Below are 12025 nucleotides of genomic sequence, written 5' to 3' on the forward strand. Positions count from 1 at the left end.
TATTCAGCTTCCCTGAAAGCAAAACGATCACACCCCAAAACTGAGTTATTCAAAGATCTCAGGAGACACTTGACGAAAGGAAGAGAGGAGCCAGCTCTGTGTGCTTCTGGGTCACAACGAAAATAGAAAGGTCATAATGTTCCTGTACGTGAAGTGGTTAGAACTCTACCAAAGGCAATTCATGAAACTTTATTTCCCTTCTGATCTTGGGTTTGAAAGAGATTTTTGAGATTGAACCGTATATTTGTAATTAAATAAAGACCCTCGTTTACTGTGTGCCTCTGCAGTCTTTATTTCTTTAGCCTCAGTCAGCTGTTTCTCGGCCTTGCATCCCGTCTAGCTGTGCCCTAATTTTTCTCCTTTCGTTTTCAGCTAAGTTATTCTTCACGACTGTAATTCACTTACACTTCAACATATCACAGTTCGGAGCCCAGACTCGCTTCTAAAGGTCACCAGTGAACTTTGTATTGCAGAACCCAATGATGCTTTCTCAGTCCTTATGTTACGCCCTATCTTAAAACCCTATGGTTTACTTTCTTGACTCCAATCTGTCCTGGCATTCCTCCTGCTTCTCTGAGTCATTTCTTTCTGTCTTTTGGGGCTCTTCCTCCTCTGTGTGTCCAGTAACTACTGGTATATGATAGGTTCCTATTATTACTCCAAAGTCTGTGTTTCTTTACATACTTTGCTTGGGGAATTTCATCCGTATCATTGTTTCATTTATCAGTGGATTAACGATTAATGTCAAACTTAATCTTTACCCTAGAACTCACATGTGATCTTCAGCTTGGTGTGTCCCATAGGAATCTCAAACTCAACATATCTGGAACCGTCTTCGTTGTTATCCTCTGTTCACCACCTCCAGTTCTCACCAGCAATCCCTGAACAACCTATAATGGTTCCTTTATTTCTAGCTTGATTACTGGCATCACCATCTTGTTGCCCAAACCAGAGAGGAAAGAGTTATGTAAGACTTCTCATTTTCCTGGACCTTCCACACCTAGGCAATCAGCAGGGTCTAATGGTTTTAGCTCATAACTATTTTTTTCAAGTCTGTGTTTTCAGCCCCGTCCCTGATAAAGATGTCCTTACATAGGTCCTTGTCCTCTGCTTGGAACATTGGAATCGGTAGTTTCCTTTCTCCTAACTTGCTTCCCTTAAATCTGGTCTCTACAATGTACAGAGCATACTTTTTCTAAAAGCAAAACCCAATCATTTAACCTCCTTGCTTAAACATTTTAATGGTTCCTCATCATTTACAGATTAGAATACAAAGTTCTTAATATAGTTCACAACACCCCAAATCCTGGCTTAGTCTCTTCAGTCACGTCCCATCTCATCTCTTACCAGTTCTTGTTTTACAGCGTTATACTCTAATGCTACCAGGTTTCTAGCTCCTCACCCCCTTCCCACTGTTTGTGTTTCTGCATTCATTTATTTTGTTCTCTTTGTCTCAAATGTCTTTCCTACCTTTGTCTTGGTAGCTCTTACTCATCTTTAACATTCTCATCGCATGATGTCTCGACTAGGAATCGACTAAATGCCCATTCTTTTCATTCTCACAGCATTGTGTTTATCTCCATCTTAGAACTTGACAGTTTTTAATGTCATTATATGTTTATATATTTTGCACCCTCCAATAGGCAAGAGTTTCTTGAAAAGAGAGATCACATATATTTATTTTTCTTGTCTTCAGTTCCTAGTCTGGGGCATAGTGCATAATGAGTGTTCAATAAATTTTTGTTGAATAGAATTTAATATTTTTGAGGCTCAGAGTCCCTGAGGGTGCTCTACTGAAGCCTACTCTATTCTAAGAAAACTAAACAGTGGTTTTAGCGGGGGCCAGCTTCCTGGAAAGACTTGAGCTGTGCACTGAAGAGTTAGTTTAACAGAGTTTGGACTAACAGAGAGAAGTGAGGGGTATAATCAAAGTTGGATGAGCAAAGGCATGGAGGCTTGTGCAGAGGACAGTGCAGAAACAATATTAAATGTGTTTCTGAAGTGGAACAGTGAAATATGAGTTAGCTTAGGGAGAATACAGCTTATGAGCAATCTCTACTGAGGGATTGGAGAATTGAAGGCTTGTTTCCATAAGCAGAAGGAAGCATTCAGAATTCTTGAACAGAGGAATGACATTTTCAGAGCCATGCTGCAGGAAGAGTAATTCAGCACAGGGCAAAAGATGATTTGAAGTGAGAAACAGATAGAAATCAGTGAGGCCAATAGAAGATGATGGCCGTTAATTAAACAGGTGGCAGATGATGAGGCTTTAGACCAGCATGGCAGCTATGTGAAAAAAGGAGTTAGTTTTTGAGCCATGGGAGGAAAAATTAACAGAAACTGATTGCATATGATGATAATAGAAAGAGAAGAGTCATGGCATTTTAAATACAGTGGCAGAAAGTTGGGGATACAGTTTGTAGAAAGAGAAATTATAGAGGGAAGGATGAAATGTGGGACAGCAGCTGACTTTGGTTGGAAATCTTTGTGTTTGAGATGATAAAACTTCACAATATTTAATATTTAGTAAGTATGTGTAAGGAGTGCTATACACATTGGAATGGTGGATGAATGAATGAAATCTTAGAGGATCTATCAGTAAAATGAAACCATGGTACCAGCTTATAGGGTGGTTTGAGTTAAGGATAGTGATATAGATTTAGAAAGTATCAGCTCAGCCCAGGATCCAAGATGGCTGAATAGGAACAGCTCGGGAGTGCGGTTCCCAGAAAGAACAATGCAGAGGGTGAGTGTTCACTACATGTCCAAACAAGTTTTCACTACCCACAGGCCAGGAGATTCCTGTGCCGAAAAGCACCATGAGTTTCCAGCATGGCTGCTTCAGCTGGTGCCAGGGGTTGGCACTCAGAAACTCACACAAATCTGGGTGGCCATTTCAACTGGCACCTGGAATGCCCGGGAGACAGCTGCCCATTCAACTGAAAGGGAGGGGGCTGAGACAGGGAGCCAGGTGATCTGGCTCAGCGGGTACCACCCCCATAAAACAAGCAATCTGAAATGCTCTGGATTGAGAGTTTTGCAGCAAGTGCAACTGGACCCAGGACAGTTCAGCTCCCTGAGGGGAAGGGCATCTGCCACTACCAAGGAAGTTCACACAGCAGCTGGGCAGAGCCTGAGGCAGCTCAGCAATGCCTCTGCTGGCAGATTGTGACTAGACTATCTCTGTGTGGGGCAGGGCATCTCTGAAAAAAGGCAGCAGCACATCACGAACTTATAAATAAAGCCCCACCTTCCCAGGACAGAGCACCTGGGAAAAAAGGGCAGTTATGAGTTCCACTGCAGCAGACTTAAACATACCTGCCCAGCAGCACTGAACGGAACAATGGAGCTCCCAGCACAGCACTTGAGCTCCTATAAGGGACAGACTATCTCTTCAAGCAGCTCCCTGACCCCCATATACCCAAAGAGACACCTCATAAAGGAGATCTCAGGCTGACATCTGGCGGGTACTCTTCTGGGACAAAGATAACAGAAGAAGAAACTGGCAGCAACCCTTACTGTTCTGCAGCCACCACAGGTGATCCCCAGGCAAGCAGGGTCTGGAGTGGACCTCAGCAGTCCTACAACAGAGGGGCCTGACTGTTAGAAGGAAAATTAAGAAACAGAAAGAAATAGTGTCAACATCAACAAAAGCACATCCACTCAGAGACCCCATCCGAAAGTCGCCAACTACAAAGACCACAGATAGATAAAGCCACAGAGATGGGAAGAAACCAGCGCAAAAAGGATGAAAACACCAAAAACCAGAACACCTCTCCTCCTCCAAGGGATCACAATTCCTCAATAGCTAGGGAACAAAGCTGGATGGAGAATGAATCTGATGAACTGACAGAAACAGGCTTCAGAAGGTGGGTAATAACAACCTTCTCAGAGCTAAAAGAACATGTGCTAACCCAATGCAAAGAAACTAAGAACCTTGAAAAAAGGTTAGATGAAATGCTAACTAGAATAAACAGCTTAGAAAAGAAAATAAATGACGGGATGGAGCTGAAAAACACAGCACGAGAACTTCACGAAGCATACACAAGTTTCAATAGACAAATCGACCAAGCAGAAGAAAGGATATCAGAGATTGAAGATCAACTCAATGAAATAAAACAAGAAGGCAAGAGTAGAGAAAAAAGAGTGAAAAGAGATGAACAAAGCCTCCAAGAAATACGGGACTATGTGAAAAGACCTAATCTACATTTGATAGGTATACCTGAATGTGACGGAGAGAATGAATCCAAGCTGGAAAACACTCTTCAGGATATTATCCAGGAGAACTTCCCCAACCTAGCAAGGCAGGCCAACATTCAAGTACAGGAAATACAAAGAACACCACAAAGATATTCCTCAAGAATAGCAACCCCAAGGCACATAATCATCAGATTCACCAGGGTCGAAATGAAGGAAAAAATGCTAAGAGCAGCCAGAGAGAAAGGCTGGGTTACCCACAAAGGGGAGCTCATCAGACTCACAGTGGATCTCTCGGCAGAAACTCTACAAGCCAGAAGACAGTGGGGGCCAATATTCAGTATCCTTAAAGAAAAGAACTTTCAACCTAGAATTTCATATCCAGCCAAACTAAGCTTCATAAGTGAAGGAGGAATAAAATCCTTCATGGACAAGTAATTGCTGAGAGATTTCACCACAACCAGGCCTGCCTTACAAGAGCTCCTGAAAGAAGCACTAAACAAGGAAAGGAACAACCAGTACCAGCCACTCCAACAACGTACCAAATGGTAAAGACCATTGACACAATGAAGAAAATGTGTCAACTAATGGGCAAAACATCCAGCTAGCATCAAAATGGCAGGATCAAATTCACACATAACAATATTAACCTTAAATGTAAATGGGCTAAATGCCCTAATCAAAAGACACAGACTGGCAAAATGGATAAAAAGTCAAAACCCACTGGTGTGCTGTATTCAGGAAACCCATCTCACATGCAAGGACACACATAGGCTAAAAATAAAGGGATGGAGGAAGATTTATCAAGCAAATGGAGAGCAAAAAAAAAGCAGGAGTTGCAATCCTAGTCTCTGATAAAAAAGCAAGTTCTTAATGACTTACAAAGAGACTTAGACTCCCACATCATACTAGTGGGAGACTTTAACAATCCACTGTCAATATTAGACAGATCAATGAGACAGAAAATTAACCAGGATATCCAGGACTTGAACTCAGATCTTGACCAAGCAGACCTAATAGATAGCTATAGAAATCTCCACCCCAAATGCACAGAATATACATTATTCTCAGCACCACATTGCACCTACTCCAAAATTGACCACATTATGGAAGTAAATCACTCCTCAGCAAATGCAAAAGAATGGAAATCATAACAAACAGTCTCTCAGACCAGAGTGCAATCAAATTAGAACTCAGGATTAGGAAACTAACTCAGACCACACAATTTCACGGAAACTGAACAACTGGCTCCTGAATGTTGACTAGATAAACATTGAAATGAAGGCAGATGTTCTTTGAAACCAATGAGAACAAAGACACAATATACCAGAATCTCTGGGACACATTTAAAGCAGTGTCTAGAGGGAAATTTACAAGAATAAATGCCCACATGAGAAATGAGGTAAGATCTAAAATTGACACCCTATCGTCAAAATTGAAAGAGCTAGAGGAGCAAGATAAAAAAAAAACTCAAAAGCTAGCAGAAGAGAAGAAATAACTAAGATCAGAGCAGAACTGAAGGAGATAGAGACACAAAAAGCCTTTCAAAAAATCAGTAAATCCAGGAGCTGCTTTTTTGAAAAGATCAGCAAAATAGACCACTAGCCAGATTAATAAAAAAGAAAAGGGAGAAGAATCAAATAGATGCAATAAAAAACAATAAAGGGGATATCATCACCGATTCCACAGAAATACAAACTAGCATCAGAGATTACTACAAACAACTCTATGCACATAAACCAGTAAACCTGGAAGAAATGGATAAATCCTGGACACTTGCACTCTCCCAAGCCTAAACCAGGAAGAAGTTGAAACCCTGAATAGACCAATAACAAGTGCTGAAGTTGAGGCAGCAATTAATAGCCTACCAACCAAAAAAAGCCCAGGTCCAGATGGGTTCACAGCCGAATTCTACCAGACATACAAAGAGGAATTGGTACCACCCCTTCTGAAATTATTCCAAACAATACAAAAAGAGGAAATCTTTCCCAAATCATTTCATGAGACAAACATCATCCTGATACCAAAACCCAGCAGAGACTCAACACAAAAAGAAAACTTCAGGCCAATATCCATGATGAACATAGATGCAAAAATCTTCAGTAACATACTGGCAAACCAATTGCAACAGCACATCAAAAAGCTTATCCATCACAATCAAGTAGGATTCATCCCAGGTATGCAAGGCTGGTTCAACATACGCAAGTCTATAAATGCAATCCATCACATAAACAGAATCAAAGACAAAAACCACATGATTATTTCAATAGATGCAGAGAAGGCCTTTGACAAAATTCAACAGCCCTTTGTGCTAAAAACTCTTAGTAAACTAGATATCAATGGAACGTATCTCAAAATAATAAAAGCTATTTATGACAAACCCACAGCCAGTATCATACTAAATGGGCAAAAACTGGAAGCATCCCTTTGAAATCTGGCACTAGACAAGGATGCCCTCTCTCACCACTCCTATTCAACGTAGTATTGGAATTTCTAACCGGAGCAATCAGGCAAGTAAAAGAAATAAAAGGTATTCAGTTAGGAAAGGAGGAAGTCTAATTGTCTCTATTTGTAGTTGACATGATTGTATATTTATAAGACCCCATCATCTCAGCCCAAAATCTCCTTAAACTCATAAGCAACTTCAGCAAAGTCTCAGGATACAAAATCACTGTGCAGAAATCACAAGCATTCCTATACATCAATAACAGACTAACAGAGAGCCAAATCATGAGTGAACTGCCATTCACAATTGCGACAAAGAGAATAAAATACCTAGGAATACAACTAACAAAGGATGTAAAGGACCTCTTCAAGGAGAACTACAAACCACTGCTCAAGGAAATGGGAGAGGACACAAACAGATGGAAAATCATTCCATGCTCATGGTTAAGAAGAATCAATATTGTGAAAATGGCCATACTGCCCAAAGTAATTTATAGATTCAGTGCTATCCCCGTCAAGCTACCAATGATCCTCTCTACAGAACTGGAAAAAACCACCTTAAACATCATATGGAACCAAAAGAGAGCCTTCATAGCCAACACAATGTTAGCAAAAAGAACAAATCTGGAGGCATCATGCTACCTGACTTTAAACTATACTCCAAGCCTACAGTAATCAAAATATCATGGTACTGGTACGAAAACAGAGATATAGACCAATGGAACAGAACAGAGGCCTCGGAGGCAACGCCACACATATACAACCATCTGAGCTTTGACAAACCTGACAAAAACAAGCAATGGGGAAAGGATTCCCTGTTCAACAAATGGTGTTGGGAAAACTGGCTAGCCATGTGCAGCAAACAGAAACTGGACCCCTTCCTGACACCTTACACTAAAATTAACTCCAGATGGATTAAAGACTTAAACATAAGACCTAACAGCATAAAAACCCTTGAAGAAAACCTAGGCAAAACCATTCAGGACATAGGCATAGGCAAGGAATTCATGACTAAAACACCAAAAGCAATGGCAACAAAAGCCAAAATAGACAAATGGGATCTAATTAAACCCAGAGCTTCTGTACAGCAAAAGAAGCAATCATTAGAGTGAACCAGCAACCAATAGAATGGGAAAAAATTTTTGCCATCTATCCATTTGACAAAGGCTAATATCCAGAATCTACAAAGAACTAAAACATTTACAAGAAAAAACCAGATATGTCCATTCAAAAGTGGGCAAAGGATGTGGACAGACATTTTTCAAAAGAAGACATATATGAGCCCAACAAACACATGAAAAAATGCTTATCATCACTGGTCATTAGAGAAATGCAAATCAAAACCACATTGAGATACCATCTCATGCCAGTTAGAATAGCAATCATCAAAAAATCTGGAGACAACAGATGCTGGAGAGGATGTGGAGAAATAGGAACACTTTTACACTGTTGGTGGGAGTGTAAATTAGTTCAACCATTGTAGAAGACAGTGTGGCGATTCCTCAAGGACCTAGAAATAGAAATTCCATTTGATCCAGCAATCCCATTACTAGGTATATATCCAAAAGATTATAAATCGTTCTATTATAAAGACACATGCACACGTATGTTCATTGCGGCACTGTTTACAATAGCGAAGACCTGGAACCAACCCAAATGCCCATCGATGATAGACTGGACAAGGAAAATGTGGCACATATACACCATGGAATACTATGCAGCCATAAAAAATGATGAGTTCGTGTCCTTTGTAGGGACATGGATGAATCTGGAAACCATCATTCTCAGCAAACTGACACAAGAACAGAAAATCAAACACCACATGTTCTCACTCATAGGCAGGTGTTGAACAATGAGATCACATGGACACAGGGAGGGGAGCATCACACACTGGGGTCTGTTGTGAGGGCAGGGGAGGCACAGCGGGGGGATGGGGAGGTTGGAGAGGGATAACATGGGGAGAAATGCCAAAAATAGGTGACGGGGGGATGGAGGCAGCAAACCACATTGCCATGTATGTACCTATGCAACAATTCTGCATGATCTGCACTTGTACCCCAGAACCTAAAGTACAATAAAAAAATAAATTTTAAAAAAAGGATGATTTGTTGAATTTTACCTGTTTTGGAAATTCTAAATATACTTTTAAATAATATCAAGTTAATAGAGGCTTATACAATTTCTATTAACAATAAATGAACTCATCAACTGCCATGGTCAACATTTATATATTAACACCAGATGCTAGCATTTTCATTTGCTGGGTGATAATATGCAAATAACTTCCTTCTGACCCTCAGAAGGTAGTCCTAAAAGTCTTCTAGATAATGACAGCTAGCTAGCTAGCTAGCTAGAAACTATTTGAAAATAATGGGAAATCAATTAAATATATTTTAAATGCATAATAGAATAAATCATGTTACTTTTCTAACAAAAAGAATGAAGTGAATCACTGCACTTACTAATTTTTGCCTTTTTGATAACATTTTTGTATCTTTGATATTGATAAGAACCAGAAGGGACATAGCAGAAGCACACTACGTGTTCGGGTTCAGTTTAAATTTCTACAAAGTCTCACATTGCTTCTCATTTTTATGGAAATTGATTTCTCTCCCTAGGGCTATGTCATGTATTCACATTTAGCATACTGTTAAATATGTCTTAAAAGCACTGAAAAACACAGCTTTATTATTTTGTACTGGAAAGGAGTGGAAACATGTAGTCTTTTACAAATCTTGTTTGAGGTGAGCCACTGTAACTTATAGAAACATTTTTTTTCCACAGGTGTGCTGGGGCAGAGAAAAGATTGCAAATGACTGATCTATGTCGCAAGAACAATTCACTAGACAGCCCTAGTTACCTAAGGCGAGGGGTGGTAACAGTTGTGGGAAACACCTTGCCTGTTTCAGAAGAATGAAGGTAAAGATTTTCATTCCACAGTTTATAATGCTTTTTTTCTGGAAAATGACATGTTATTCCTGTGTGTTTGTCATGTAGATGACTCTAGTATTTGGCCAGAGATCCAGGGTTGAAAATCCTTGAGTTCTGTGCAGCTGCTGCCACTCCCTGTGATGATTCCTAGAGAAATATAGAGATACAAGTAATGCAGAGCATGTTCTATAGTTCTTTTTTTTTCTTTTTATTTTATTTTTTTTATTGCATTTTAGGTTTTGGGGTACATGTGAAAAACATGCAAGGTTGTTGCATAGGTGCATACGTGGCAGTGTGATTTGCTGCCTTCCTCCCCTTCACCTATGTCTGGCATTTCTCCCCATGCTATCCCTCCTCGATTCCCCACCCCCTCCGCTGTCCCCCCTACTCCCCCCAACAGACCCCAGTGTATAGTGCTCCCCTCCCTGTGTCCATGTGTTCTCCTTGTTCAACACCCTCCTATGAGTGAGAACATGCGGTGTTTGATTTTGTGTTCTTGTGTCAGTTTGCTGAGAATGATGGTTTCCAGGTTCATCCATGTCCCTACAAAGGACGCAAACTCATCGTTTTTGATGACTGCATAATATTCCATGGTGTATATGGGCCACATTTTTCCTGTCCAGTCTATCATCGATGGGCATTTGGGTTGGTTCCAGGTCTTTGCTATTGTAAACTGTGCTGCAATGAACATTCGTGTGCATGTGTCTATAAAACTTTTGGTATAAACCCAATAGAGTTATTGAGTTAAACTCCTCTTTACCTAAGCCTCAAGCAAAGTGAACTCCATCTCCTGTCTTTTTTCTAGTCCCCTTTGGCCTTAGCATATAAATCATTTCATTCTCAAGACCAAGTGAAGCAAGTCTGAGGAGGTGCAAGCTACAGAATGTCTTCTTAGGATCCAGCGTATCTGCGGTTTAACCTGCAAACCCCAGAGGAACATCCTCAGCCACATAGGAGAAAATGTCACCTACTTAGGCTTGAGACTTTAATGTCTTGGTCATATCAAAAGTTCTAGTTCCTGGCATCCTAGATCTGCTTGTGTTTTTGAACTTAATCTAAAATTGATGGGTGGGGGAAATAGGAAGAGACCAATGTGTAGCAATTACTGAGAGACAAGATGAAGGCTACATAGCATGGTGGTCAAGAGAGCAGGCTCTGGTGTGGTACCAAACTGCCCGGGTTAAAATCCTGTTTCTGTCACTTTATAACTTAGTCGAGTTACTTCATGACTTTGTGCCTCTGTTTCCTCATCTGTGAAATGGGGATTATAATATATGGCATATGAGAATTACATTATGTAATACAGGCAAAGTACTTCTGGAATATACGAAGTACTAAATAAATGTTTGTCGTTATTATCCAGCGATACCATGTGACCATCAGAACCTCACACAGTAGTGTTTCTAGGAAGTGGCTACGTATGTCAAAAAAATTGTATTAGTATGTACACAGTTTATTCAAGTAGACTTGTTTGTACTAACCAAACTCACAATCAGATTTTGAGCATAGACAAAATGTTTGGGTCTGATTGGTCAGTCTCTTCATTTAGAAAAGCTACATGAGATGGGCAGTTAAATTATCATCAGAAAGTTACATAAACACATAAAATTGGATTATAAGTAGATTACATGGGACATTCAACTTTGATGGTCAAATGCACTTCTGATCTCTAAAAATAAAAATGCAAATTGGTAGATCAGAGGGTCACCTTTACTAAATAGTGAAGAAGGAATAAGGAAAACATAGCTTTTTGGGTTTTGCTTTTCTGGATTCTAAGCGCTCTGTTTCCCTTTCCATTAACAGCTTCTACTTTCAGATAGAATCAACTAAAGAGTTTAGTTTTCAGGTTTATTAGTTGCAACTGTGCTATAGTCTTGTTTTCCCTGAATCTATGTGCTGTTTTCCTGATTCAATTTGGAGGTCTCCAAATCTCAGCCACACAATTACGGACGATCTTCTAGAGCAATGTTTCTCAAATGTTAATGTGTACAAGAAGTACTTGGATATCTTGTTGAAATTCAGAATCTGACTTAGTAGGTCTGGGGTGGGGCCTGAGATTCCATATTTCTAACCTCCAAGTGATGCTGATGCTGCCAGCCCACGGGTGCACTGCGAGCAGCAAGCTTGTAAATTATCTGTGTGGATCCTAGTGGCATCCATTGCCTATAAACTTTTTCTGGTTTTACGTTTGGGAAAAAATATAATCTCTAAGTTCTAGGAGTACATATGGAAAGTGGAAGTGGAAAGGGAGGGTAACTTGCCATTGCACACAGGAAACTCACTTCTCCGTGTACTAACAGCAAATGGCCTCCCTGATCACTTCACATGGCTATTAAAATGTTTGTGGATGCTTTATAAACTGTGAAGAGATGCACAAAGTGACCTGCTGTGCATCATCAACTACCTCTTAATAAATCCCGCTGATTCCTGGCTACATAGATTGTCCATGTGA

At 40.1% G+C, this 12025-nt stretch overlaps 1 long non-coding RNA gene across 1 annotated transcript in view; it reads left to right on the top strand.

Annotated features, from left to right (window-relative positions):
* LOC135272303 (uncharacterized) overlaps positions 1-12025 on the top strand; it is a 65167-nt gene that overhangs the window by 34374 nt on the left and 18768 nt on the right. Inside the window, exon 2 of the long non-coding RNA XR_010340417.1 lies at positions 9427-9561. This is a non-coding gene — a long non-coding RNA (uncharacterized LOC135272303). The remainder of the gene's footprint in view (positions 1-9426; positions 9562-12025) is intronic.

Source organism: Aotus nancymaae, unplaced genomic scaffold (assembly GCF_030222135.1).
Source record: "Aotus nancymaae isolate 86718 unplaced genomic scaffold, 86718_ANA_hifiasm-v0.15.2.pri h1tg000108l, whole genome shotgun sequence".
In the NCBI taxonomy this organism is placed as follows: Eukaryota; Metazoa; Chordata; class Mammalia; order Primates; family Aotidae; genus Aotus; species Aotus nancymaae.